Consider the following 7,808-nt stretch of genomic DNA (forward strand, 5'->3'; position numbering starts at 1 on the left):
TGCCCTTTAAATTGCCATCAGAGCCCAGGTGGCACACACCCTGTGACCCCAGGGGCACTGGAGGACTGGCTGGGAGAGGCTAGCCCCAGCCCGGCCCTTCCAAGGCACCCAGACAAAGCTTCCTCCAGAACCCAGCAAAGACTCTCCTCAGCCCTGATAACAAGAGACTGATCAAAATTCAACCCAAATATATCCTTTCCCAAGAGACTGACTGAACAGGGCCCTCAGAGACCATAAAACTGGCTGGACATGAAGACTGCATTTTGTATAGTGCAGGGTATCAATTTAAAATGTAAAGCTAAACACTTAACAGCAACTCAGTATTGTAATATCTGCCTTTCTGTTTAATCAGTGTCCAGGGTAACTGCTCACAATAGAATAAAGTTTCAGCCACAAATGACCTATTCTGCCTTAAAAATGTGTTCTTAATCGTTATCTGCACTTCACGTGTTTTATAAATAAGACTCATTCTTTGTGCCATATAAATGGGATACAATATTTAATGGAATTTCTTTTAACTTTCCCACTAAAGTGCTCAGTCAGCCCTAACAAAAGACCCCAACCCCTTAAAATGGCTCCTTTTATTGATGACTTGCGTGGTCAGTTAATACACAGTGGTAGATGTCAAGTGGCAGAGAGCTGATAGGTGAAGGAAATAAATTCTGAATGATGGCTATTTCTAAGCCTATGGCTAGTTATATACAGAGCAGGGCTTTGTGATGGTGATTTTTACAAGCACGGATTAGACACAGCCAATTTGTAAAATTTCACAGAGTCGTCACAGAATTTCTACTGCAGGCTTTTTAAAACCAGCAAGTCTGCAAAGGCCACTAGCCGTGCTTCAGTGCAAGCTCATGGTGGGAACCCAGAGTGCAGCTTTCTCAGCAGGTAGTGTATGGTATGGCTCAGAGCTGAACCCTCCGGGGGACCAGGTTAGGAAGAACCATCTTGCCCTTGTCCTATGAGACAGGGTTGGATCTCATCTGGTTAGGAAATTATTAATTTTCCTTTCCCAAAGAATTGGATGTGTCACAGAGGAGAAGAATCTATTTTCAAGAAAAGTTTTTATTTTCACTCCAGTCCAGAAAGTGTTGGTTAAATGGAGAATGAAGTGAATAATGGCCCAACTTATGACAAAGAAAAGTTCTGCAACACAACACCTCCACGAGGTTTTCAGTTAGGGTGAAATTCATTCCTGGGCAGAGGATCGGTGTAAAGCCAATGAATCACTTAATGGGATTTCAGTGGTGCGTAGACTTTGTGTTGGTCCTCTGTATCGGTGAATCTCACCTTTAATGCATGTGTTTTCACACTACAAAAGGCAGTGGCTGATAGGAAGGGAAAGGTAGCAGATGCAAATCTTAGCTTAGGGTTAAAGTCAATGCTGGAAAGACTGAGGAAGAGACAGCAATTCCTTAGAACTCTTTCTACACTTTAACATCTCAGGATGTCAGTTTGTGGTGGCAAAACATCTAATGTATTATGTTCTTAAAGTTGTGCAGTAATGCGTATAAGTGAAATACAGATACTGGGTACTACTAGGAACCTATAAGAAGTGCTTCTTTGAGTTGTCAGCTCCTGGAAGAATCTAGTATAAGGACTAACCCTGACTTAGATATGCAACTGCATAAAACGTCTCAATATTTACCAGCTTTATCCTGGCCCACAAGGCTTTTCTCCATTCTCCAGACTGTATTTTTCTTTTATTGCATTGGAGGATGCGAGGGTCATAAAGTTTACTTACATTAATTTATTTGTTTACAGCTTAAACCCCTAAGTAGTTACAAAAGAGGGGAAGAGTATGAAAGGCTACAAACACATACATTACTTGCATATATAATCTGTTATTGAGAAGCACCATACACAAGATATCTCTGGAGTCGCCAAAAACCCATAAAGACCCATATCTACATAGGTGTTCTATTGGTTTCAGAGGAAACCTAGATCAGTCAAGTGTCCACTCATACAGTTGCCTTTGAAGGATCAGGCCCTACATTAAGATAATGACATTCTCCTTACATATGAAAAGAAAGAATCAAGTAAATTGTCTTGTACAGGTAGTGGTAATGCACTAAGGAACATACCAATGACTAAATGACTGAATGAATGAACTGAAAGTCACAAATTCACATTTAATGTAGATTTTGCAAGGATAATCTTTGATTCAGTATCAAAAGATCATTTAAAATACAGTTAAAGTTTACATACATATATCATAGCTGCTAATGATAAGTAATTATGTTTCCCATAATGATTATTTTATTTACATTTAATAGTAAATTTATTACATCTCACTGGAAGGAGTATTTTAGAATTTTATTTCAAAATAATAATGCTTAAGGAAAATTCACTAAATCATTCCACTTTGGTTCTATTTTGCAGAGAATTTAGGTAGTAGATAAGGGCAATCTATGGAGGAGACTTTGGAAGTAACTTTTTATTATTTCAACTGAAAGATGTGGCAATTCTAGAATGTAATTTAATGGTACACAATTCAAGGAGTGAACAGGCATTTTCTATGATTTTCCCAGTTTCATATTTAAATCACTCAAATGATTTTCTCCAACTGTGATTCCCCTTGTAAAATAATGGGAGTAGTCAGAAAGGCTAAATAGGCTTCCGTGGATAATAACTGTGGTGCTGATGGTGATTACAAAACTTAGTGAACTTTACTTGTGTATTCTACAAACAACAGTTGGTCACAAAATATTCCCCTTTTTACTCACTAGAAAATTTCAGGAAAGTGTTCCGAATGCAGTTGTAAAATGAATGGATTCCTGCTAATTAAATTAGGGACATCAGTTGCATAGGCAAATACCAATCACAGCAGAGAAGAGATGCTGAGTTTCACACATAATGTGTTTCTTTGACTCTTTAGCAGTATCACCTCAGACATAAAATAGAAAACAAACACTTACTGCTTAGCTCTCCTACCCAGCGAATATTTCTGAGCATGCATGAGGAAAAGCAATCTTTGGCACAATGGTTTGTTTGCCTTCAGGACTAAAGATCTTATACGGAGACCTTAAAACTTAAGCAAAACAAGAATCTGGCAAACATTTGTAATTTGAAAGGATGCCAACATAGGACAAATAGCATATATACACATACAATTTTATATCACAGACTTGCTTGATTGAAGTGAATGGGGATATGTATATGGATTTTGATGGGTTTTAAGTCAGGTCTTAAATCAGTTATTGGCAAGGAAATGTTCCTGGCACATTATCCCCCCATGTGCTCTTCTCTATTCTAGCCCCAAGTAAGGACAAATTTGACCTTTGTTCTTATATGGGTGTATGATGTGCACATGTATGTATGTGGGCAGGAGTCTTTCACTCACTTGCATGCCTTATAAGGGCAGTAGTCATCTCTCTAGTCAGAGGAGGAAAGGGATTGTTTTCATAAGGTATCCCATGACAAAGGCATTAAAGAGGAGATGAACTTATGGTCCCATGATCCTCTTTGCATTAGCCAAAAAATAAGCAGGTGCACGAAGGAAAGGGGGAGGGCTATGCATTCCCTTTTGTGGTGAGGCAGTTCCCCACTCTTTGCATGGCTGCACTAAAATGCCACAATTTAGGCTACACTAATTCTACCAGGTGCTTGGTGATATTGATTAAATGTATTAAATGTCAACCAAACAAATAGCAGCCAAAAGAAGTAGGAAGACTGCTGTGTATGGTATGGGCTACTAACTGAAAAAGGTGAGCCAAAAAGAGCAAAACAAGCTCACAATGAGATTTCAGTTTAAGAAGGATCTACATGAGAAAAAGTCTAGAGAAGGCATCCATAATCAAGGGAGCTTACTTTCTCTGCTTGTCCACTGAACAGGGAAACAGATGGGCTTGGCTCCTGCGGGCATGACTCTTTTAGGCTCCACCTATTCAGTAAGTCCTTCCTTGCTGTTTGTAAAATATCCTTTGGAATCTAGAGAACAAAGAGTAAGGGGAAGAAGAAGATTCTCCTATTTTGGTATGTTTTAAAAGGAAACTAAGTGAATGGACATTTATACAGATAATACGAATACCCAAAATTATTATAATAATCAATTGCGACACTGAAATCTTCTGTTTATGCATGAGGCAGGTACAGCATCACTGCCTGACCAATTTGCCTCCCCTCTCATCTGGAGGGATGGTAGCATCTTTGCAAGTGAGACAATAGCTCCAAGTCATTTTTTTGGTTTGTTTTGTTTCCCATCAAAGTAATGGTGAACACTTTGATCAAGGTCATTCTGCCCTCATATAAATTGCACCAATCACAACACTTCTTTCATTCATCTCTTATCCTGGCCTTCCTTCTGAAAGTGCAGACATGCTTTTTCATAATAAAAATCTTATATTTGTGTAGGTCAGCTGAGTGGTCATTTCAGTTCCCATTGATACTATTCAACGAGAGCTGAAGTCCATCGATTATCAGTGAGCCTAGCTGTATGCTTGATACATTGCATTTTACTGTACCTGCTTTCAACAACAACGTCCTGCACTCCATACTGCACTTCATTGGGGACTCGGTCAGATTGAAATTCCCACAATTCTTGTTTCCATTCGCTTCTCCAAGACAGACAGTTGTTTCTCTCAATCTTCATCAGCAGCCATGTTTCACTGACATACAACACTGTCAGCAGTACCGTTGCATTGAAGAAGTTGATGTGTGCTGCCTTCTTGATTTTTCCTCGGAAGGCATCCTTGATAGAATTGAATGCATGCTAACTAGCTTTCTTTCTTAGCAAGAGTTCGCCTTCCTGACCATGACACATGTTAATTTCAATAGAAGTATTGTTCAACTTCTTCTATTTGTTCTCCATTGACTATTGTTTGGGCTTTTGGCAAGGCATCAGACCGCATACATTTTGTTCTATACCCTCTGCTCCCTGTCTCCCACTCCTTCCTTCCCCCCTCCCCTTCTCTCCTATTTATTTTGGGTCTGCACATCCTAAGCTCAAAACTCCGGTCATCTGAAGAAGTGGGCTATGCCCAGGAAAGCTAATGATACCATCTGCATGTTTTGGTAGTCTATAAAGTGCTACCAGACCATTTGTTGTTTTTTTCTGTACAGACTAACTCAGCTACCCCATGAAGCTTCTGTTTTAGAACCGTTCATTTTCAATCCAACCTGGCTGCTTTTTGTGTCACGTTTTTGCAACATTTTCTGTAGTGTTTTCGGCAATCATCACACTGTCGTCCATGAATCTGAGGTGTTTAAATATTATCTCTTGATGCTAATTCCATCCTTCCAGATCATCGTCCATGTTATCAATTCAAGACAGGCTGTGAGGAGTTTTGGTAAAACCATGTCTCCTTGCTTCACAACTTTTTTTGACTGGGACACGAAAGAGAGTGGTGACTAGAGTTATATCCGGAGTGCATTCACCGTTTGCTTCCTTTAGTAGTTTGAATCGATGCCCTGCTCTGCAAGAGCTTTCAGCACTTCATTGATCTCTACACTGTTGAATGCTTTTTCATAGTCAATGAAGTCAATGCCCAAAGAGAATTTTTATTCCCCTGAGTGCTCCATTAGCTGGTTTATAGTGAAGATCTGGGTCCAATGTGATGAAACTACTTCAAAAACCTGCCTACTTTTTTGAATTCTGCTCATCCAGATACTGTGAAAGTCAGTTTGCTATTATTTTAGTGAATAGCTTGCAAGCATGTGAGAGCAGGCATAGTTCTTTAGATCTTCATGATCTCTCTTCTTGTTCAATAAAATGGAGTGAGACTCCCTCCAGCTGAATGGTATCGCCTGCTTCAAATAACAGGTAAACCTCTGAGCAAGGGTTTTCCAGAGGTCTTGGCCTCCAGCTCATATAAGTTTGGGCTGCTCCAAAATCCTACGTCAAAACCTCAGAAGAGGTAAATGGTGACCCTGGTTGTCTAACAGTGATGATAGTGGAATGTATCTCCAGGTTGTCCTACCATGCAGCTAAGGTGTTAGATTGTCAACCCAAGGAAGGAACAGTTGTCTTCTTCTTGAGGTTGAGTGCTAGCTAAGTTGAGGAGGTAAATATGCCACTGACAGCATAGCCAATGGGTGGCTGAAGAAATAGATTAAAAAACATGAATAAATGGGCCCCAGTTCCTTGCATGTCCCTTGATCCACTCTACCGCAGTGGTTCAGACTTTGATCAACAAGACGACACTAAGAATCTCGGACCAGAAAAAGGATGGCCATTTCAGTGGGTACCTACAACTGCAGGACACTGATGAGGAATGACTCAATCAATCATATAAAGGAGGAGAAGGCAAGGACAGCCTCTCATGTTCTTGGTCTCTGCGAAACATGACAAAGAAAGGATATAAATGTGAAGTGGAGAGATGGAAGCACCATCATATTGGAAAAAGAAGAAGGCATGAGAAGCATTGGAGGAATTGGTTTTATCATCAACAATGACCAGTCCCCCAAAATCATCTGGGAGCTCATGTCATCAATGGGTATACTTCCAACTGAGCAAAAATAGCACTCCATTATTATTTATGCTTCCACAAGCAGAAGTGAAGATGGAATTTGAGAAAACCCTTACTCAAAAATCCACAATTGTGATGAGACACTTCAATGCCAAAGTCAGAAGAGGGAAAGAAGGCAAAAATTCATTGGAAGGTATGGCACTGGGGAATAGAATTTATGGGGAGAGCAAATGGCAACTCTGGTAGAGATAACAGAAATATTCAGTGGTAACACCTGGTTTAAGAAAAAAATAAAAAGAAAGTGGACATGGCGTGATAGATTGGGTTAGGCTCAAAGACCCTTGATGGAGACTTCAGGGCTCTTCCACACCCATCCCAGGAAATTAGCAATGCAGAGGTCTGCCGAGCAGGCTAGAATGGCAGCTGGAGAAGCAGAAATAAAGACCACAGGCACACCAGGACGCTCATGAACGGTGGGTGCCAACCCTGTTATATATGGATCACATCCAATGCAAAGACCAAGAACAAGATTGACTATAGTCTGATTGCTAAGTGGTGCATCATATAAGACATCTCAGTAGTGCCATCATTCAACACCAGTAGTAAGCATTGCTTGCTCAAGCTACATCTAGACTACAGGCTTCTTTAGGAAGAAGCTTTTTTTGGAAGAGATCTTCTGGAAAAACTTCTTCCGAAGGAGAGTGTTCACACTGCAAAAATGCATCGAAAAAGTGATCTGCTTTTTCAAAAGAGCGTCCACGCTCATGTTTCTTAAATTGTGTTCTGCGGCACATCCATGTTCCGCGAGGCAGTCAGAGGTGTGCCACTGAGAACAACAGAATTCAAAATGGCCACCCGTAAAGGGGCAGGCGACTTATTTTTTCCTCAATAACTTTCCCCTGACCCTTTTTCCAAAACTTTTCTTTTTTTGCGCTCAACCAAAAATCCTTGGTGTTTCTCATAAAAAAATATTGTTTAGTGTTCCTTGGGCTTAAAAAGTTTACGAAACACTGGTCCACCCTGAATGGACGCTCTCTCGCATGTAAGCTGTGATTGCTATGGTTGGAATGGCCACCAGGGCACCTGTGCTTTTTCCTCTTTCCTCTTCTTCTGAAAAAGTTCCCTCTTCCCCGTCCACACACTTTTTTGTGAAAGAAGTCTTTTGCAAAAAGGCTTCTTCCTCATACAATGAGGATTATCAATGCCAGACAAACCCCTCTGTTCTTTCAATTTTCTTGTGGAAGAACACAATTGCAGTGTGGATGTTCCTCAAGTTTTGTCAGAAAAATAGCCAGTTTTCCAACAAAACTCTGTAGTGTAGACATACCCTGGGAGAGAAACTCAACATCAACGTAAAGGTGAAGAGGAAAGTGCTACATATGACAAAGCAGAGACAGTGGC

Source organism: Pelodiscus sinensis, chromosome 5 (assembly GCF_052426305.1).
Source record: "Pelodiscus sinensis isolate ZL-2025 chromosome 5, ASM5242630v1, whole genome shotgun sequence".
Lineage (NCBI taxonomy): Eukaryota > Metazoa > Chordata > Testudines > Trionychidae > Pelodiscus > Pelodiscus sinensis.